At 29.4% G+C, this 24,337-nt stretch overlaps 1 long non-coding RNA gene across 1 annotated transcript; it reads right to left on the bottom strand.

Moving 5' to 3' along the window:
- Window positions 1–3,379: 3,379 nt before the first annotated feature.
- On the bottom strand, window positions 3,380–22,734 carry LOC113404236 (uncharacterized). The gene is made up of 3 exons (XR_003369383.2): window positions 22,619–22,734; window positions 6,324–6,693; window positions 3,380–3,974 (listed from the first exon to the last, which is right to left on the bottom strand). It is a non-coding gene; the product is annotated as an uncharacterized LOC113404236 (long non-coding RNA).
- Window positions 22,735–24,337: the final 1,603 nt, after the last annotated feature.

Below are 24,337 nucleotides of genomic sequence, written 5' to 3'. Positions count from 1 at the left end.
TGTTCGATGCGACTTCCTCTCAGGAACCTCTCCAGAATCATGTGACTCGTCACAAATTTTAGCGTTTATGAGTAACGTAGTGTAAATGTCTTAACAATCGACCATGACGAGGAATAAGTTATACAAACACAAATAATATCAACAAAATACCAAGGAAGTCTCATACGTTTACTTTTTAATTTACTTGTGCAAGCCCGTCTGGGTAGGTACCACCCGTTCATCAAATATTTTATCGCCATACAGCAATTCTTAGTATTGCTGTTTGTCGTAGTGGTGAGTGAGTCATTGTAATTACAGGCACAAGTGACATAACTTAAATACCAAAGTTAGTGACACACTGAAAATGTAAGGAATGGTTAATACTTCTCACAGCATCAATGGTGACCACTTAACATCAGGTGGGACATGTCCCCGGCCGTCTACCTATATCATAAAAAAAACTTAGTTTTAAATATAAGGCACTTTATATGAACACACCTTGTTTCTTACTCAGACCCTAGGGAATGTACATAGATATTTGTTTGATAAAATTGATGTATTGCATCTTAAAATTAAGCTTTGAAGCTTATTCCGTCAATCTGCTTTACTGTCGCGTAGTGGTTTAACATGTACAGTTTAACATGGCAGAATTTCATTTAGTACTCTCACTTCATTTATATCTTATACGCCGAGCATAAAATGAATTACTATTACAAATTAAGCACTAAAGGAATTTGAAACCCCAAACATTCGATTAAGATCCACATGTTACTATTAAGATCCATATGTCACTAAGCTATTGGCTTAATTTTTTAATTTACAAATTAAAACACTTACTTGACAAGTTACTAAAAAATCACATAATATCATCCTCTATTAAGTTTTATTGAGGATGGAAGATCGTTACATACGTGACGAAGTATAAGAAACTACTTAACCCATAAGTCAGCGTTTACGACCTCTGTGTTCGAGTAGTGTGTACACCGGTTTTCATGGGTACGCCACTCCGAGGTCCCGGGTTCGATTCCCGGCCGAGTCGATGTAGAAAAAAGTTCATTAATTTTCTATCTTGTCTTGGGTCTGGGTATATGTGGTACCATCGTTACTTCTGATTTTCCATAACACAAGTGCTTTAGCTACTTACAGTGGGATCAGAGTCATGTATGTGATGTTGTCCAATATTTATTTATTTGAATAGCGTACGAAGTAAGTAGATATATGCTACTACTACTTATACTATGTATAGATAAAATGTTATAAGCTCATAGTCAGAGTGAATAGCAATTAGTGTAAAGGTATGTAAATAAAACTCCCAGTACGATATGACAACACCGCCTTTAGTGCATTTTATTAATTAAACTTTAATATTATGGATTATTTTAACGTAACGCGTCCACATAACAGTAACTTTGTTCTGTTAAAAGTAATTATGATTTGACATTTCATACACATATGACAACCATATACTAGAAATCATGAATTAGTGGCATCATTTGTGATAATGAGCACTTTTGAAAGGAGTATCGTATCAGACTGGAACTGATAGAGCATCACTCAAATATGATTTTTAACTTGTTATGATATATCGACTGTTATTGTTGATTTCATTTTGTATTGGAAGTGTTTTATCTTATAAAGTTCACTTAATAAGGATGTTATTCTTTTGTTTACTTAAATACTTTTGTTAGTAAAATCATTACTTGTTGTGGTCGCGTTACGAAATAAAATAATTTCATCCATTACATTGTCACATCGATTTAACAACCAATTGAAAACATTATTTACTATCAACTACATTAAAAATTGTGTATATATCACAATGTATTCTTTTGATATCATACTATATTTCATTAATTCTATTGTTTTACAATGACTTCATTAATGAGAGTAAATATTATGTTTAGATGACGTGAGACCTGTATTAAAATTAATTGATACATTATGATTAGGCCTGGTTGTATTGTAATGATTTCCCTGTTTTAAACTTTCGTTTCTTGGAGAATCAAGTTATTTTTCAATACACAGAATATTTAAAAAAAAATTATACAAAGAATGGAAAGTTTTAATTCATTATGAACATTGGCATTGCCAAGGCCGACACGAAGTTACAATACATTCTCTCCTCTGCCTACAATTACATTGCCACACTACAACAACATTTAAATTTAAACTTGAATAGAAATTCTTGTAATTGATTTATGATATAACAGATGGGCTCTCGCAAAACCAAATGAGCGGTATTTGTAATAAATTGTTGTCTTAGGGTTATTTCAATCACCTTTATGTAACCCTTAATTGGGTTTTAACGCAATAATTAAACAATTTAAAACTGTTTACTTTATGAAATAGCCCTAAGCTAATAAAACATTCGAGTTTAAAACATACGTAAACATTGCTTTATTCCTAACTAAATATCTATTAGGCATTCCTTACTCTACTTCTAAAAGATAAATAATATCATAAATATCTACTTAAATAACCGAATTAAATTAATTAAATGTCGTAATACATAACGAATGATATGAGAAAATGATCGTAATTTATATACGTATTGTCTTTTTCATTATTATTGTAAATCTTATATCTAATATTATAACTATTGCCAACTCTATAATAATAATAGCTCATATTGTTCCTATTGTACGGTTATCTAGTCTATTACAAGTATAAAATATAAGCAACGCAAAAGGAATTGTCTATTTTAGAGTAATTCTCTGGTTTGTTTAAAAAAAGAATGAAAAATTAATGCCGAACAAAAAATAATTTAAAACAATGTGTTCTATTTTCAAAAGAAGAATGTTTTATTTTTAATTTTTATAAGAACCAAGGCATTACATTGAATAAGATAATAATATTTATTTAAGTTTTACTAGATACGAGCTGCCATATAATAATTTCGAACATGTCATTGATGTACCGATGTTCTGTTTGATTATTCATTTGAAGCGAACAGTCGCTTTGTACTGTGTCTGAGATATCTGCATGTATATATAATGAACTGTTGTCTGTTATTGTATTTTATATCAAGGCTGTACTTGTATAACATAGATGTTACATTTTACTGACCAGATCCAGGAATAAATTCCGGGACTTTGAAGTATGCAGTCCAATAAGCCGGCTGCTACACCAACGAGGCAGTCAGCGCTAGATTGGGTTACATATTTTTTTATAAATAATATCTCTATTATTTTACTACTCTTAATAGTTTTTTCATTATTTCCAATGAAATAAAATATCAAACTTGTTTTTACTGAGAGAACTTGAGATCAGTTTTACTTCTAATAGTCACATAACACATATGTATAATTAAATCAGTGTTAAATATTTATTATTTTATTTAAGATTGGGTTACTCTTAAAGTATTCTGTATTTAAAAAAAAAATGTAGAACTCCGTAAAGTATGAAAATTACCTTACAAAATCACGCTGAGTAAGCGTTTCTTATGTATAAAGTAAATTTTAAGAACATGACTAGCTACATTTCAAGAAAACAGCATATCTAATGTTATATAACAATTAACTATCCTACTATTCAGTCACATCAATATTAAATAAGCATTTACAAATGAACAGCGATTACGAGGTGTTTAATCACTTTCTAAGTATGTGAAGTTACAAAAAAAGCTATAAAATAATACAATCTATAATAAAATACAATAAAAATAAATCTATTTTTAAATAGTTATTTCTTTTTCATTGTTTCCTTTATATTAATATTTTAATTGATTTCATTTACTAATAAATTTGTCTACCTGACACAATACTTCGTAACACTTCAATATCATTATACTTGATATGACGCGTATCATTTTAAATTATTTTTTTCCATATAGTCGTAACTAATGACCACCACTTGAGTCCCCAATTTTCACCATTTTAGTCTTTCAATAACATATAATTTCTTTAATTAATTGGTAAAAAACGTCTACGATTCTTTTTTTCTTTTTGACTTCTACGATTTCATAAGGCTTCTTTTTAATAAACTCCTACGTTGATCTGAAACAAAAGAATACTTATAAGTACTTGTTTAATTTATAAATTATATGTATATAATAATTTCTACCATTACAAATAGAACTAATAATGTTTTCGAAAAAATAGTTTCTACTTTCTACGAGTAACGCTTACGGTACGACATTAGATAAAGGAGCTAAGATCAAATCAGCACTTCTGGATCGATAGATAATAATTGCAGGTCTCATATTATAGACCGAATTAAGATGGAGTTTTGGATTTATTTAAATATAATTACAATATAAATTATTTTTATATAATTTATTTTGTTTGTTTATTGTAAAAAATGATATATAATATTTTTATATATTTTATTTACCCGATATCTTATGAAGTAAAATTCCTATCGTTTATAGAACGATAATAAAAAAGAGTTTGTATTGCTCGTGCTTAAAATATAGTATAAGTCATCATTCGCTTGGCTTTGACTTATTTATTTAGGGTCGACATAGCGTGTAAACTGTACGAAAAGGATTTCTCAAACTTTATTGCCGGTCGCCTGCCTGAACAAAGTTCGACCGTTGAGAGGTTTCCTGACATCTGTCAGTTGGTAGTGACTAGTGATACACTACAAAAATAAACAGTTGGCATAAACTTGTGCCAAAATATCAATATTTCCTTATTTATTAAGAATTTAATACAGCGCAAATTTGTATCATTTCTTGTAATAGTGATACAGTATTTTTTTTATTGTTCAAACCTTTTTATAGATTTAAAGGCACAACGGATTTCATTTATGGTCCTTTGACGGAAGTATTCTTTTAGCGGCCGGACATTAACCTTTCTAGAGAATGCTTTTACTGGTGGGTGAGTTCCCTGCTAAGACGCCTTTTCCGGATTGGCTGAGTTTATCAAATGTCCCTTATTCAGCTCTTACAACACCCATATTTTAATGTGGGGTGACTCTAACCTATTAGGTTGCAATTACAAATTAAAAATCTATTTAATAAAATTAGTAACTAAAACTGTTTTTTATTGGCCAAGTGCACTGAACTAAATGAACCCTTTACTGCTAAGATTTAAGTTAAAAAAGGATTATTTTCGATTAATAGTTTTTTTTAGACCAAGCAAACGAAATCTCACGTATAAAACGTTCATTTAAAAAGTTTGATTAAAAAAAAAATTAAATAAATATAGTATAGAAAAAAAAAACATCTTATTACAGATGACAGGAGTAATTCAGAATAGTTTAATTTTGACACGTTACGAACAAAAATGTTTACAAAAATACGATTTTGAAATTTTTAAAAAATTTTAGAACGTAGTCTCCATATTAAGGAGAGAATAATATTACATAATTATATATTATATTTATAATATAAACATAATTATTGTGTATGTAGGTAAGGTTAACCATGATGATTTAAATCGTTATATATATTACTCCTTGAAAGAATATAATAGAATAAATTCGACAATTATTAAAATAATAAGTCATTTTAGTCATACGTTTGTATTTCGTTAATCGTATACATATAGTTTATTATAATCGCAGGAGTAGGGATAAACACACTTTTACACACAGTCACTCTCCATCAGATGAGCCTGCTCGTTTGCCACCTCTAACATAAAAAAAAAACAAACCTTAAAGTTACATGTTTCATGAGATATGCTAATAGCTTTGCTATATTACATACAACAATCAGTTCTCGATTAATATATCTTAATTTATTATTCAACACTATTCCACTTAACTACCTATATCTACTTAATTCTACGCTCAAAGTTTCGATAGCAACTTCGCCTTCATACCAAACACCATTTTTTCACGTATCCATAAATAATCAAAGGTCAATCACTTCTTTTGTGAGACGAAAACTTGAAATCAATAATAATAATAGGAATAATAATCATAATATTTACTTGTAGGCTATAATTTTTTTGATTGCTTCGCAGAAAATATATTGTTTTGATTATTTTAAATAACAATCTGAAACTAATCGAGTTCTTCATTTTATATTCTTACAGATAATTGTGATAGCATATTTTGTCAACAATAGGATATTTTAATTTAAAATTAGAACATTCTAGATTGTAAATAAAATATTTGTGAATTTATGTTTACTTTTAAAAAATAATTATCAAATGAATACTCGTAGCTATTATTTATACAACAGGCAATCACTCTCTTGGACGAAGGTTACTCTTCTGCTTTTGACGAGATTAAGCGATTTTTCCACCACGCTGCACCGTTGTGTTTTTGTGGATACAGTAGATATGTAGCAGAATCAACATATAGTGTTCCACACGATATTTATTTCAATCACTATTTTATATCAATATTTTATATAAATATTTAATAATAAGTAGTAAGGAAATAAGAAAACTTACAATATCAGTACGTGTATACTAAACGACGTGTATAGGGCACCCATCCTTAGACCTCATGTTGTCCAAAGGTGGCGGTATAACAACGTACGTGTCTCGGCTGGTGCATGGTATCTCGTCATTGCCAGCGAACAGCGGCGGCGGAGGAATAACGTCATTATCAACCTCTTCCTCTATAACTTCTTGTCGCCTCCGTCCGGGCATGTAATTCATCACGCATGTCACCGCGATTAGAAAGAGAAAGAAAACGAACACCACGTCAAACATGATTAAGAAGTTAACCATTAATAGTTGCATCACGTCAGGGCGTAGATAACATTATGTGCATATACTCTAAGTCTTTGGTTCAGGACATGTCTGATGTCGATGGAACCTGTAACAAAAAGTTGATATTATTTTTTAAAAAAAACACCCAGTACTTACAATAATAAGGTACACGTTAGATTAAAGATAATAAACAACACGATAACATTTATTCATTTATCTTGTTTAGTAAATAAACAATTGTGAAAGGTATTGTATACTTTTGTTATATTAAATCGGACGCCAAAATTACACATATATAATTAAACATTTGAAAATCTCGTTAAAGAATAATAGAAATTTTTCTGTATAAAAGATATCAGGAAATGGAAACCGGGCTTTGAAAGATGAATAACATTGGAATACACTTTATAAATAAAATGAACAAGGCAGTGGAGTTAAATATAAAAATACTCAAATTGAAGTGTATTGTCCTTATAACAATATTGTTTGAAATCCATACTTATAAATAAATATGTAATTGAATGAAATGATTTTTGATTTCGAAATAAAATCTTGCACATTATTTTTTATACAAAAACTTTGAAATCTGACTATGTTTTGACATGAGATGTGATATTATTTTTGGTCTCTGCATTGATAATAATGATATCAATTAAATATAACATACTTTAGTTAAAAATAGAGTCTCGGGACCCGGTTGGAAGGAAGTGGTCTCGCTATGAACATATTGTGTGTTAAATATAAAGAATATACACAATGGAAAAAAATATGGCTAGTCTATTATTATCATAACTCATTCGGCGATTTCACAATTTAATTATATTGTATCATGCAGCCAGATTCGTACTCAAATGTTATTTAATAAACTACATGCACATATCACAAGCGCAAAAATTACAAAAATATCTTTCGTAGGAAGACATAACAAAAATAATTAAGAAAATATAAAGAAATACTATCAATAAAGTGATTTTATTTAGTGATTTACTATGATCATTTTATCGTGGTGTAAAATTATGTAAAAATAAATATTATACAAGCCAGTATCGGTACGCTTTACTTTTACTTTATAATAGTAATATTCTTATACATCATCACCATCCTCCAGCCCTCATCCCAATTTTACTTGGGGTCGGCGTAGCATGTCTTCTTCTTCCATACTTCTTTGCCGGACGTCCTCTCACAAGTAACATTCTTTCTAACCATACCGTCTTTCGCACAATCCATCCATCGTTTCTTTGGTCGTCCCCTACCTTGATATCCTATCATAATAATAGTAACGCCCTTATACATACACGAGTAAATTACATGATATTTAACAATTCGAATCACCTATTTTAAACGGTTTTTATTAGAATAGCTTTTCCCTTTATAGCCTTTGAGTTATATAATATATAAATAAAAATGCATTGATTTTATAAAACTGTAAGTCTGAATGTAAGTCTTTATAATTATATTATTCATATATAGAGTTTTATGAAATTAATAAACAAAAACAGACACACCTACATACAGACAGACATTGTATGTACTAACGCATTTATTGTTACTACTTTAATTTTAATTTCTTTTTTTTTATATAATAATAGCAATGCCCCTAATTAATAAAGGAACTACTAATATTCCTATTTACCTCTCCTTTTAAGCTTATTATTTGTGTTAGGATCGATCCTGCGAATTTTTACATCGCTCGGCGGATTTTATTAGATTATTAGGTATTTTCATAATGATTTTTATGTTTTTTTATGGCTCACTAGAAGTTCTCAACACTGTGTTTTATTAATACGAGTATTTTGTATATGTTAGTGTTATAGGGTAATAACGTAAAATTGGTTGAAATTAATTTATCCCTCTAAAATTTTCATACGAAAAATGAAATTTCGAATGTGATGACTCTTTGTTCAGAGAAACTCAATAGCTATTTCCACGTTCTCAATCGATGGTTCCTTGTAATTTTTTCGCTGATACGTCGTTTGATGCTACAGAATTTTCGGTTATACTCAGCCTTTATTTCTTAATAAGAGCTTTTTCAATATTACTTGAAGGCCATTGTCCATAATCGGCTGTATTTATTATATGTATGTACTCGTATGTTATTGTAGAACTTTTTTTATGATTACTACCAACAACGTCTCTACTATATTCACGATACATTTAGGAATATCGAAGGGCAGCAGGTTGACTTATAGTCAAACTTTTTACTATATGCTATATTGATTACAGAGAAAAAAAAATGACAAAAATTATGAAAAAAAAATTAAATTATTAAAATCAAAATTAGAACGGGAACAGTCGACCGCCATTACTCTATGTGGCAATATATTATTTTAGTATTTAAAAATGTCAAGTATATAAAATGTATCACGTGGTATATTACAGAAATACACATAATTTCACACTGTGATATCACCGTTTAATGTGTCGTGTGTATGTTCGACTATTTAATGAGTAATTTGTTCGTCATATCAACGAAATATGGTATCCACATCAAACAATTCTAATTGTTAATAGTGAAATGAATACGCTTCAGATTCTATTTTGCCCAATTGTGGTTAAGTAAAATCAGCCAAGTAGTTAATAAATGTATATCCTTTTTATCAATATCAATATTGTTTACACCTTTAAATATATTATGTTAATTTTATTTGTTTAGTGATAAGTTATTGGTGTATGTACCTATTTCAATAATTAAATAAAACTCTACTCTACTAAAAGCCATAAGTAATTTTTACCCTCTGTTGTAATTATTTATATTTATGTTTCAAAAGAGCAAAAGTAAATAATATTGCTTTAAAACTTTAATTAAATCTATAGTAATTAAAAGTTATGATTTTAACAGATGATAAAAGTAAATATTTACATATAACTAACAAAGGCTTTGGGCAGGTAAAATGTAAGCCAAACGGCTTAGAATCGTCTTTAACCTATTTAACTGGACCATTTTATCTGCTGGACCAGCCGGCTTTGGATTAATTTGAGCAGTAGAAAAGCAATTGAAGCCGACGTCAAATGTGTCCTACATTGATATAAAATACTTGTATTGTTGGATTTAATCGACTATTACAAATACATTATTGAACTGTAACTTGGACATGTAGATAAATCCTGAGACACTCGGCATAGGGTTTGAAGGTGAATCAAGATTAAAGTCGATTCAATCATTTTAACAATTTAATTCAGTCAATATTCATTGGGATATTGACTTAAGACTTGCTTGTGAGAGATAATATTTATCGTCGTATACTTGCCTTTATTCTATGGGTAACATATTTATCACAATATATTGATAACCATATTATGTATATAGCAACAGACAATATATAAATACGATTATGTCTCTGCAAAGTCATCAAAAATCATCCTTCCTTGGGCTTACTATAGATGTTCCTTAGTTTGAATTATCTACGTAACTTAACTGTCGGAAATGAGTAACAACTGATTTTCGTGCCAATTTTTATCTGTGTAATCTACATTCCGAACCGATGGTTTTAAATTTGATTTAGTCTTGTAAAATAATAATAATAATCTTTATCATATCCTCAGTTAATTCCATCGTGCACATATTATTATCCCTAAATAGTCTCCTATCGTATTCTGTCACAGCTACAGCTTTACACAGCAGTCCACATATAACTCTCAATATATTTATCTCGGAGTATTCACCTATTATTCATCACTATTAAGCTTAGTATCCTAACACTCTAATCCATAGCTGATAAAGGCGATGACAATTAATGTAAGTACTAAACGATAAAAAAAAGTTTCTGACAACAGTTTTGTAGGAAGATAGTTTAGAGTGTATTGGACCAAGCTCAATGCGAATGGAATTGTATAGCAGAATCACCCAGCACAATATTTCTTTGATGAGGTTTTCCTTTAACCTTGAGCATGTTGAGTTGAGTAATAAAAATAAATAAACAAACGAATGATTTGAGCCTTCAATTAAAATCTTAATTTCTTTACTGGGCCACTGTTAAAATAAAGATAAACAACGTTGTAATATCATAGTTGTAAAGATTTAACTTCCCAACAAAACAATGTACCTATTTTAATATCTTTATAGAGTTCTGTAGCTTTTTTTATTCTGGAGTAAAAATGTTTTTTATTTGTTAATTATCGCTTTAAAGAGCCATTACGTGAGTACGGTGCTAAGAAAGTTTAAGATAAATTTTATTTGGACAATAAACATGAAAAATTCAGAGAAAAATGAACGCTCAGATTCGACGTAATATCCGCTTAAAACTCGTTTAACTGAATTGTGGTCTTAAAAAGTGGAACGGACTTTATTCTGACGATCATGAACCGCTTTCGACCATCTGATTTGTTTTTAAAATTGGAATTGACAGAACTTTAATCACAAATATTGGTCTTTTGAAATAGTGACCTATATATATTTAGGCTAACATCATTTTTCAATTTCTAATCTGTATAATCTTTAATATGATTAAAGATTATATATAAATATATAAAGAGGTAAATTTTGGTAGGATTATACTCAAAAATTACCTAAAATGAACGCGGGAATCTTAACCGATGATTTCGGGTTCAAACCCTAGTGAAGGAAAACATCGTGAGGAAACCTGCATGTGTCTAATTTCAACGAAATTATGCCACATGTGTTTTCCACGAAACCGCATTGGAGCAGCGTGGTGGAATATGCTCCAAACCTTCTCCTCAAAGGGAGAGGAGGTCTTAGCCCAGCAGTGGCAAATTTACAATGTAATGTAAAAAAATATTATTAAGTCAATGTAGTGGGAATAAAATAGGTTATCCTAAAGTTTTCGGGTTGATTTTTAAGAATGCGGTGGAGTGTACCCACAAGGGTAACATGATTGAAATTATAAACTTCTCCTCACTCTGTCAAAGAAAAACTTATTGGTAGAACAAGGCCTTACCACAAAATACTTGCACTAACTTACTGTATTTAACTACAGAAACTGCACTTTACATTATATAACTAGTTTGATTTATATACAAAATCCTACAATGATATCGCAAAAACTTCTCTGCAAGTCGTTTTCTTGTACCCGGAAAATGGTTTATTCGGTTAATCTTGACAGGCGTGCTTCATTTCAGGCAGACAGAATCTGAATACAAATATTCATTGAAGAAAAGACACCTACATTTCAGAGGATTTAATTTTAATCTTGGCTTTAATTTTAGTTTACTTGTTCAATGTATTTGTTTTAGTATGACAAAGGATCATATTAAGTTTTCTTAGAACTGTATACAGTTCTCATTTAAAAAAATATTTTATCGTGTATTTAATGTTTTTTAAGACAGAAAGGTAATAAATACAATTATAGACGTAAATGATTCTCGGGTTTGGCATAAACCTATGTCGCAAAATCCGGTGCCCCTAAAAACAGTTTTCGTATGGTGATAATCTGTTATGAATTCCCTTTATAAAATTTATAATATAACACAAAATAAGGCTATTCCTAGAAAAAATATAGATATTATTATTTAGATAGAGTATACAGATAGAGTATTTGTGTGTGTGTTTAAGTTAGTATGATACTTTGTTTTTTGATACTAGTGTTATGTGAGTGTGGATACGTTCCTTCAATTCAGTGTAAATATTTTTTCACTTCATGTTTTATCGACATACAAGGACGTGTCAACGTTTGGCAATGATTGAGGCTGTTTCCTTGCAGAGAAATGGAAAATAATCTCATCTTTTCTGATAAGTTTCTTTTTTATTTAACATTTGTCGGTGAATTATTATATAACAACTTAATATCTTGCAATAAAATACTACAAAAATCTTTTAAAGAATAAATAAAATGGGAATTCGGATAATTTCATATTTTAACCGATTACGGTCCGATTACAGGTTTGGTATGCTTTGTTCCATCTATTCGTTTTAATAAATGTTCCTTTTTTTAAAACATTCCTTAATATATAACATAAGTAACGTTATATATTGAGTTCAATCACCGGGAAGTTAATGTTGAATTTTGCTAAAAGATTTTTGGTATCAGATATTTAAATTATAAAGCGGACAAAAGCAGCTTAAACATAAAACGTGCATCTATATTTTAAGTACTTCATAAATATTCACTTATTAATTATCCTTTTTAGGATCTCATCAAGAATCATATGATAGGATGAAAATGCTATTTTCGTAACATCGTAGTAAATATTCAATCTGAAGCGACCTTAATTCTATTTTTATCCGGTTAGTCCATTTGGGGTCGGTATTGCAAGTCACCAACGGTTATTGTGATAAATTACAGCCTAAGCGATAGGCCATAGCCATTAGCTGGCATTCATATAGTTTCTATACTAGACACGGGTGGGGGTTTATACAAAGTTCTGATTTAATTTAAGAACTTTTGGGCTTGTACCGATTAAACTAGACGTTTATTGAATAACTAGACTACAAGTAGGTTGGGTTAGTTTGTGTTACGAGGGCTTAGATATACTTATTATTAAACTAGTAACAAATTGTTATTTGACATATATGACATATAAATATGACGTTTTAGGATATAATTTTTTTTAATTTAACCTTTTTACTTAATAATATAAATAAAATATAAAATTTTCAAACCATAATAAATAAGACTATTCACGTATACAATTTTCTTTTTCTCCCGAAAATAACCAATAGCTGAGGTACTAATTTTAATAACTTAGTTTTTGACGATATATATTTTTAAGGTTGAACATATATGTCACATTATTTTACTCTTAAGAATACTAAAATCGTATCGGTAATAAATATTCTTTATAATTTTTAGAATTACATAGGAGTATCTAGCGTTGTTTAACTAGTTGGTTGGTGTAATCTGTCTACGTTGTTTTCTTCTCACCAAGTCTATATTTCCGTACGAGGTAGACATTACTGTAACTTAAGAAAACAAACATTGGATTCCATGAAATATGGGTCTTGGGTATTGCAATTTGAATGATACAATTCGTTGAGCTATTATTGCTACTACGGATTTCAATATTCCCGACTTGATCATGTAAGGATTATTGCCTGTTATTAATCATATCTTACTAATCTAAAACTAGGACTAACTATGTGTGTGTCAGATTAAGTAAGAAATAATTAGACAATTACAGACAAGGCTTACACTATGTATTATGTTATGATTACATATGTATTTAATTTAAGTTATTTTTGAATTGTATTGATAACATTGATGTTAAATAAGAGGGTACTTTGACTTTTCTGTTCAATATTGTGAGTCACGTGATTGTAGTGAGGTTTATATAAGTGATGGAAGCTCGGTACAGAACACTTCGACTTTTACTTTACACTTTACTCTTCTTGGAGCAGCAAGGTGCTAACATTTAAGGTACGATATAATTTTTTGATATAGTATAATTGTTATTGCTTTTTAAATTATTGATGAATATATATATGAATTGTGTTTTTGCAATTATCAATATACAAAGTTAGTATTATATATACAAAGTTAGTATAATTGTATTTAACTAAAATGACTGTATTTTTGGATATTGAAAAAGAGTAACTACTGAGTTTCTTGTCGGTTCTTCTCTGTAGAATCTACATACCGAACCGGTGGTAGCTTTACTTTAAATAGTTTGTTAAATGACGATTCAAAAGTGGTTATAAAAGCCTACTCGAATAAAGTATATTTTGATTAAGGTAATTTGTTTTATTGCAATTATTAATTGATACAATATTACGATTACTACAGCTATTATAATGGCTAAATAACTATCTGTGTTTCATATATAATCTTTTATTGTCTTATAACCTTAAAATATAATAAAATAATAAAGAAATAGAAATTATTCTTAAATTATCCTGACGTAATGTATTAAGTCTCTATAAATATCTAACACGTGCAAAAGTTTCTTGTTCTTCCATGACTCACAATAAAGTTTCCTTACAAGTTTAAAAGTAAATTTAGCGATCAGAAGTAGCTGTAGTTACTGCGTTTTTCTCCAATATTACTTTTACTTTACATTGTTTTTGTTAGAATTCTGGGAGTTACTTAAGTAGTTTATAATTTCAGTCTTCTTCTGCTTGTGTTTGTGATAACATGTGGAAACTTAATTTGTTTTTGTATATTTTAAAATCGATGATGAACTTTGAATGAGAACAGTTTAAATAGCAATTTCGAGGGCAAAGTTTTCGAAGGTAGCGGGATGATGCCGAACAGTACGTTCACTTATTTTACTTGATCAGTAATATACAATATTAAAATAATTAATTTCACATCTATACTCCCGCGTTTAATTATATTTTGATTATAATATTATTTGCGGTTTTAACTACAAATTAGAGTTCGACCTTAATATGAATTAACGTAATATTACATTAATAAATCGAAAAATTACATATTTGTAATTTACAACGAATATAATTACGATGTTTCTATTTTGTATTAGATCGGTAATACTATTGTTCGTTTATTAACATCGAGAAAAGGGCTGTCATTTTAAATGCCCGAGATTTAAGAGAACAGATGAAAGGCGAAGAATATTGAAGGAAATAAACTAATTATTATTTGACGAAATTGAATAATTCATATTTCAAAGAAGCTTATATCGTTTGTTTTTGAAGTTGAATTCTTAAAATGGTTTTTCAGTTTCTTTATCAAGTGAATGTATTTTGATCGTCATTATAAGTTTGTTATTTTTATGAAATATTTTCGGGAAGATGTATGTAAGCTGTATATCTTGTGGTACAAATTAATACTTGAGTTTTCATGGCTTTGTGAACTAAATTTTGTAACTGTTTATAATATTGTTTGGATGTCTACACCGTATAAGGAACCTTCCTGCCAAATTTCAAGTTAAAAGATGTTATAGTTTCTGAGATTTGGTTATTAATCAGCGAGTGGTATTTCGCTTATATATATATATATAGATAAACCAACCAACAGATGAAAGTATGATCAAACCAGGATTTTATGAAGCAATTCGAAAAGCAGTTTACCTGCATTTTACTTAAAGAAAAAAATTTATATATATATGTAAGATGTAAAATGATCTAAATATTTTATAAACAAATTCAGTTATAAGATTACTTCTTTCGAGACTTATTATGGATGTAAATACATAATCCTTTTATACCTAATCATATAAAATTTTAATTTATGAATTCGTTAATATAACTGAATTAGGATTCAGCTTGCTTGCGTAATTATAAATTTAAATTTTTCACACTCGATTTATTAATATAATATTGTTTTTATTACATAAACATAATAACATAATCAGCCTGTAAATTTCCCACTGCTGGGCTAAGGCCTCCTCTCCCGTTCCGAAGGTATGGAGCATATTCCACCACGCTGCTCCAATGCGGGTTGGTGGAATACACATGTGGCAGAATTTCGTTGAAATTAGACACATGCAGGTTTCCTCGCGATGTTTTCCTTCACCGCCGAGCACGAGATGAATTATAAACAAATTAAGCACATGTAAATTCAGTGGTGCCTGCCTGGGTTTGAACCCGAAATCATCGGTTTAGATGCACGCGTTCTAACCACTGGGCCATCTCGGCTCTTGTTTTTATTATTACAGGAATATATACTGATATTATAAATACGAAATTAGCTCCGTCTGTCTGTCTCCAGCTCTTTCACGACCAAACCAACCACTGAACCACTGAACCGATTTTGATGAAATTTGGTTTAAAGCTAGCTTGAACTAAAGGTAGAAGATAGGCGTTTTATGCACAATATTTAACCAACAACCCCCAAAATGGTAGTAATATATAAAGTAGCAAGTTTTATATAGTTCTTTATTTTTTCAGGATTAACACAAAACTACTAATACTATTTATACGGATATTGTAAGTGATTTTAGTTTATTGCTTCAGAAAATAAATTAAAGTAACTATGTAGTTATTATCATTATTAAAATATGTGGCTCACTACGTCAACGTATTATGTAAGTACAGGTATGTCCAGTCGCATTACAAGCGTTGCTATAAAAACTATACCTAATAGATACAAGAATGTTAATTTTTTTTTATAAGACTTCTAAAAATTTTACCTTAGTTTATGGTTATAAATATTCGCTTTTAATCAAAAATAAAATACATAAATATATTTTTAAAATAAGAAATATACATATTAATATATACGCTTCGATAAAATAAACGCAAGTTTGGTGTGATATTTCAGAATAGAAAAGATCCACTCTATCTGAACTCGTGGGTGTTGTGAGAGTCGAACAAGAGAAGTTTTGAGAAGTACATCCATCAATAGAGCGCGTAGGCGTCTCGGAAACCTTATGTTGCGTGGAAACTGACTCATTAGTCGAAGCATTTATAAAGAGGGTTGGTGTTAGGAAGTGAAAGTATGTCAGACATTAAAGCTCAAACACAGCGCTGACCAATAAATGGAAAAAGGGTACCTAAATGCCAAAATGATGATTATGACTTTATTTTGTTTTAAACAACAGACACAATAAAATAAATTAACAACGATTTAAAACGATAACAAAACATAAGTTCAAATATGAAACCGTCTTTCTATTGTATGAAAGAGACTAAGAGAAAGAGAGAGAGCATTAAAGGCTGCTTAGGGAGGGCATACTGCTTTTCCTTTTATTTAAGTTTATATTGACATGTTCTGAGATTCGATTTCGTCACGTACGGATTTGTAATCGAGTAAGTTTTATATTATACCTTTTAGACTAATTATGCAATAAAATATATAAGACAATGGTACGAGTAACTCGCTTGCAACATTTTAGCCGGTAACTGGAGCGTCATCAGGATGTAGACTTACGGAAGATCACAAACTTTGCGTCTTTGCTTTCAAAGACTTAACTTAGCCGAGCGGAATAGGAGATCGTATTGAAACTTTCTTATAATCATTTACATTTGCGTATGCTACATATTCTCTTTTATTACTGTATATTTGACCAAATTTACAAAAAAAGTATAAAATAAAAATAATGTTAATGGTAATTCGATTAAATTCTATCTGTAATTAACAAACTCTCCGTCCTGAATTCGTACGTAAAATAAGGATTTTATTTCATGCTATTTTCTAGGGTATAAACATTCGCCAACCAATCTATTCGCTTGTACTACTCTAGTGCATCGTAAATACGTCCTGCGTATTTCTTCACCCGTTTTTTTTTTAACATTTCCGTATTTTGTTTTGAAAACTAACGCTATGAATTTCAAAGTATTAAAGCAAATATTTATCTATAAAAATCTATTTTAAATAATGTGTTATTTAATTATGACAAATATTAATATTATATGATTATTGAAATAAAGATTACATAATTTTTTTAAATATTATTCGTTTATTGGCAGGTATCTCTCATATGTTACATAAAGTAAGTAGTTTACAATGTGATTCAAGTAAAATATCTAAAATTAAAGCATTATTTTAAAGTAACCAATATTTTAAGATAATCTGCTGTCGCTCGGTTTTTACGTTTGAATTACATGATATGAGCTGTATAATATTGTTTACCGCAGAGTAGCATTATTCTAACGGGACTCATTATCGTGCGAGAAATACAAAATATATAAGTAAATTTTACTATCTTTTCACAAATAAAAACCTACACAAAACATGCTTAATGTTGAATATATATCTTATAACAATAAGAGGCCTCTTAGTGTAAGTTTTCTAGTATGATATGGTATTATATACGGTTCAGAATAAGTATTAATGATGACTACCCTTCAATTTTCGGTCACATTGACCTCTTTGATAAAGACAAGAGTTTAGACATGTGCACAGTTTTGCTGTTTATACTCGTGCGTTTAAAAACACAAGTGAACTCTATATCAAGTGTACTCTCCTAATCCGACAACGATCCCGGTAGAAGCAAAGCTAATTCAGGCGCAAAACCGGCGTCTGGATGTGTTTTTCGAAGCACAGAGTTACAACAATAATACTTCCTGTGAAGCGCTACGGATACATAAATTAGTATAATTAACAGGTTCAATCACGTCCCAGAATTAGCAATATGTTTTAGTGTATCTTTGAATATAATTTTATTTACTTATAATTTTTACATTTCATATTAATTTACGTATCAGAAAATAATATTTAAATTTGATAAATAAATTATTTTTTTTAACTCAACGCGATCTCTAGGATATTATTCAAAATATGCTCAAGTTTATTAAGTTATGAGTTTGAGTATAATATGTATATAGTATAATATGTTGGATTTGTACGATTCAGTGATGAGAATAGTGACAATGTTAATGTTGTAGATGATTTTATTTGGCAGCACCGACAGTGTCTGCTAAATTTTATTTACTTTGATCTAACTGATTTAGAAAACAATTTGCAAGAACGAAAATACTGACCGGTTGAGTTAAATATAAGTTGTTAATAAAGCTTTTACAATTAAGAAAGATGTTATGGTTTTCTTTATGATTTTAAATTAATTTAAGTTAAGGTTGTAACCTTTCTGCCATTTATTTTCAACTGTAGGTTTATAAGCAATATATAGTTCAACCCACATATTATAAATAATATGAGTAACTTAAGATCAAGTAATATTTATCATGGATGTTATCAAAAAAATATTATTATAATTCACATTAAATTATGATTAAACTTAGTACTTAAAGAGGTGTACCTTTTTACTATTTATTGAACATTAAGACAAATTTAATGAATGATAAATCATTTTGATATATCTTGCACGTGAGTGTAAACACTCTCGAAACGAAACGACATGAAAATATGTTCTCGCCGGCTCGGTGCTAGACTGCGCCATCACCATTTTGTATCTTACTACTAAAATTGGAACATGATAGGTTTTCACGTCCCAATTTTAGAAAGAATTGTTATAAAATGGAATATAGAATACAATTTTTTACGTACCTAAATTTATGGTTTGTTTTTGCACTGTGTCGAATTTCAGTGTAATACTAGTATGCCCTTTGATCAAAAAATGTTGAAATTGAATGAAGAACTAAACATGCCACGTTGAATAGGATACGCAGTTTTAAATTCAGTCTAGAAATGCAATGACTATAGACAAATTTCATCAAATTCAGTTTAGTTGTTTGGCCCTGAAAGCGTAACAGTCAGAGATACTTTTGCATTTATAATATTTTTTATAGATTTAAAAGGGTGATTAGTTAAACAATGCGCTGTCTCCTTTTCACTAATGTAAAATCAATGAATTCAGAAAGAGATAAATCTATGTTTAAACATACACTAAATAGCGTTTATAAGAAAAGGCGTAAGTTATTTTTAGTTAGAGTAAATGTATTAATCTACGAAAAATCACTTTTTATCCGATAATGATTATTATTTAATTATATAAAATACGAATAATTGACTTTTAAATGTATTATTATGCTAGGAGTTTTATAAAAAATAATAATTACAAAAATATTTTTAAGCTAAACAAACCAAATTATCAATAAAACGAAGCTCTTTATGTTAAGCACTATATACTAAAACATTCTTCAGAATGCGCTTCATTTTGTGGTACATTTTTTATGTATATTGGCTAAACAGTTTTTTCAGTAAGCAAAAAAAAAAGGTGTTTATTAATATACATATGTATATAACGTTTGCGCTGTTATAAGTACCTGCCTCATACTAAGTAAATTAAATACAGTATATAAAATTGGTTGACATTTATGGTTACTGCTTTCCTCTAAAGGTCATAAGTGTATACCCTATGACATTTCTCAATAAACATTTTTCAAATTAAACTGGCTGTTCTTGAAATTAGCTCTACTACAAATGCTCCAGCTTTATAATATACTTTTACGATTAATTATTGTAATTCTAATTTTTTTTTATCTTTCAGGAGATTATATAAAAATAGTACTATCCTTGCTATAAGACTTATTGAATAATTCATGTGTATATTGAGATTTGTATGATAGACGTCCTAATGGATCACCAAATACCTAGTTAATGTAAGGTTACCTTCTCTACAAGTAGACATGAGAACTTAAAATTTAATGAGTTTTTATTTTAACTTAAGATGCCATTCAACGATATATTATATAAAACATTAATTTTTTCGTCTTTCATCAAAAAATTACAATTGTTATAAATCCTAAATTCGAATAAAAAATACGAATAATAATAAACATGACTATTATTATTTTCCCTAACTAGTGTAAAAGTAAAAAAAAAATATGCAATTTGTTTTTCTAGTCGAAGAATTTTTTGGTGTTTCTTTAACAACAGCTTTATATTGCTAAAACGTTTCCTTTTGATCTTTGACTTACAGAAAAGATTGTTAGCGTATAAAAAGAGTATTAAAAACCTTTGATGAACTCCGTGATAAAAAGTTTATTTTTTTTGATCATCTCTGGTATTGAGAGTGGGGATGATGGAATAAAAACAATTAGGTCCTAATAAAACAATCAATTTGAAACATTTGTAAACAGGATCAAATGGGTTCATATTTGCAAACCAAACATCAACTCTCTCAAACTTAATTTAACTCAACTCAACTCTAAAGGGTAGTAAGTGGTTATTTTAAGAAACATTTATCAATCCCTTGCCAAACATGTGATCTATTGTATTGCATGCCTTGTGTCCATTAACAAGGGTTATATTTGTAGCGACGAAACATTCATATATTCTGGGGCGGTATATCCTTATCATGTTTTATTTTAACCTCGATAAGAAAGCACTCGTAAAATGTAAAAGACTCGTCAAGCACTTTAAATCGTCAAAAAAATTAAATGTATAACTTCCAGTGTTGAATGCAAATTTTACGAGAATGAACCAAGAGAAACTGTAGTTACTAGTTTTCAACAATTGAATACATTTATCTATACTAATATTATTATAAATACGAAAGTAATTCTGTTTGTCTGTTGCACTTACACGGTCAATATGGAGCAATTCCAAGGAACGATTACTTTTTCACGCCTAATACCTGACGACTAATTCCTAAAACGCGATCGTAGCCGCGGGCAATAACAAGTGTTATATATTTACAATAAAATTTAAATACTCCACATGAAAATATTTTTTTATTTCAAATACATTGGTGGACTGGCCTGATTGTAACTGGTCATCATCGCCCCAAAGAGATGGGATCTGTAATAATTATTCACCATCCATTACCTCTTTACCCATTACCTCATTGCGTTACCAAACTTGAGAATTAAGTTATGTCCTTTATATTTGTAGTTACACTGGATATTCCATGTCAAGATTTGTGTATTAACTATATTTAATTTTGACTTGAATATATTTAAATTAAATTCCCAGTGTAAAAAGTGTTTTATTAATAAAATTATGTATTGAAATAATTTTAATAATATCTTAATCATACAATGTCGTTCGTATATATGTGTTTATGTGGTATCGATTTATTACAGGATTCGAATTGAATTCGGCCTTATCTAAAATCTGCGATGTGAAGCAGGTGGCGGTAATCGTGTTACTGTTTACGTCACGTCAGTAATATATTTGCTTGTACTGCCACAAGTCCCGTAATACAATTTATTAGACTGACGTATGAAGACTTACCTATTATGGTTAACTAATTAGCCACCATATAATCGAAATTTTTCTCATTCTGTTATTTTGGAAAGTGGAAAACTGCTTAATACGAAAGAATTTAAGCTTTTGTACATATGTATTTCATAGTTCAGTGATAGTGCTGTTTAATTTCCGTCAATTTATAATACTTACTAAATTTTCGATATTAGCTTATTAATACAATAAGTAATATTATTGTCGAAATTATTATATTGTAATATGTGACGGTGTCACCAGATAATAATTTTTTCGTTGAATTATATGAGATGAATAAAATGTGACTGACATTATCACACAGATGTCCAAATGGTTTTCCAGATGAAGTAATGTCAATTGGCAAATATTGCTTAATATTTTATATAGTTTTATATTTATAACATCTTTTCCAATTTCACTTACTTTCTCATAATTCGTTAGCTTCATCAATGACGTATGAATATTTCAGGGTTAACGAACTTAAGAATCACTGGATCCTTTATTGGCTTATATTACATTGCCCAATTTATAATATGAATACTTTAAAATATAAATTGAGTATCTATCATCGCTTTTAATTACAAACGATACCATAATTAATTTATTTCATACCTTTATCAAAAATCTTGTAAAACAACCATTCAACGACACTTAAACATGTCACACTGCGTAAACTTTTTCTATGTCGCGCTAACAACTGGCGTTCACGCCGGCCGGCGTCGGGCGGCAAACTGAAGACCCCGCAGTACCCGCCGCACCTACGAGCTACGACACCCCCAGTTTTGATTTGCAAACACCACTTTTGTGACTCGTAGAATTTGACACATTCGTAATATAGCACGGTCTTTGAGGTATTCGCCGTACATTATTTAAATTGTTGAGGTTTTATCGTTTTAGATACTGTTCGTTATACGGTATTGTTTCTTTTATACACTACGTATTCGTAACATATCATTTATTAAGTGATTTATATAATTAAGATAATAAAAAAGATATAATTAATTAATTAAGGATGAAATAATTGGACACTCGGAGCAGACAACAGAAAAAGACAGCAAAGACAAATTATTTATATTTTTCACAATTTTTTCTCTGAACAAAATTTTTAAGTATAACATTGATCGGAATTATGTTTTGTTCAGTGGTGCGTCTACTTGTTATATTTGTTTCAGTACGTCGTGCATTTATGTTAGGTTGAAGTGTTTAGTTATTGCTAGAACCTAATAAATATAATTGAAAATAATCTTAGAAATTTACTGGAAATCAAATGGATGTCCGTTTGATTAACAACAATCTGCTTATAATGAAGATAATGTTAGATTTATGTATTTTTTAAGACAACGTGCTACCATATTTTCATATATCTATCTATTAATTTTAGATTAGTAGCTTATCTAACAGTTTAATCCGATTCTAGTTTCCAAGATATGTGTCAAATCTGATCACAAATGTACTTCAAGAAGTACAAATCACCCACGACAATGTTAATATATGTTCGGCAGACCATGTGATCGAAGGTGTTATATCCCCTGTGCCTGTAATTACACTGGTCCCACACATTTACATTTGTCTTATAAAACTGCGAATATGTATTATATAGTGATTCATTTACATATATTGTTATTATATCGATAAACGTCATCGTCATCGATAATGGTCAAGACTATGCAACATAGAATATAAAATCTTATAGAGTTGTACGCTGTTTTGATACTTGTATTTTTTTAATGTTATATATCACACATGTCGTATATCAACTTTTCACGATCGTGTTCTGCGGTGAGCTTCGATTTTGTTTTTATGGACTCAAAGTTAAGTCATAACGTTTCGTATAATGTTTCAAGTAATGGCATTGTTAGCGAAAGAATAATGAAATTATTGTTATATTTATAAAAATAACTTATTTCTATCAAGACATTCATATAGTAAATTATTAATAGTTGCAATTTTTTCTATGTAACCAACTTTGTAAAAGATATGACAATATAAAAAAAAAAAACTTGTCCGTCCGTCCGTTGCTTGCAGAACATACAAAACGGATATTTTCGATTCACGTAGGCGGAAACAATATCCGCTACGATAGCCCTCAGCGCACCAATTACGTACTCGAATACTCGTGAGCAAATCTACATTCGAAGCTTTAGTCAATCTAGTGCGAAATTTGTTGATATCCTCATAAATACGTCTATATATTATGTTTGTTTATGTTACGTGCTATAAATCTTAAGACTATAAACTGTTTTGTTTTATAAAACATTGTGTAGCGTATTTAGGTTTATGCGTACATTGAAACGGCAATATTTGTCTATGGAATGATTTGACGTATGACGT

Source organism: Vanessa tameamea, chromosome 10 (genome assembly GCF_037043105.1).
Source record: "Vanessa tameamea isolate UH-Manoa-2023 chromosome 10, ilVanTame1 primary haplotype, whole genome shotgun sequence".
NCBI classification, from domain to species: domain Eukaryota; kingdom Metazoa; phylum Arthropoda; class Insecta; order Lepidoptera; family Nymphalidae; genus Vanessa; species Vanessa tameamea.
The sequence above is the reverse complement of the archived record's forward strand: the minus strand, read 5'-3'. Positions and strand labels throughout refer to the sequence as shown.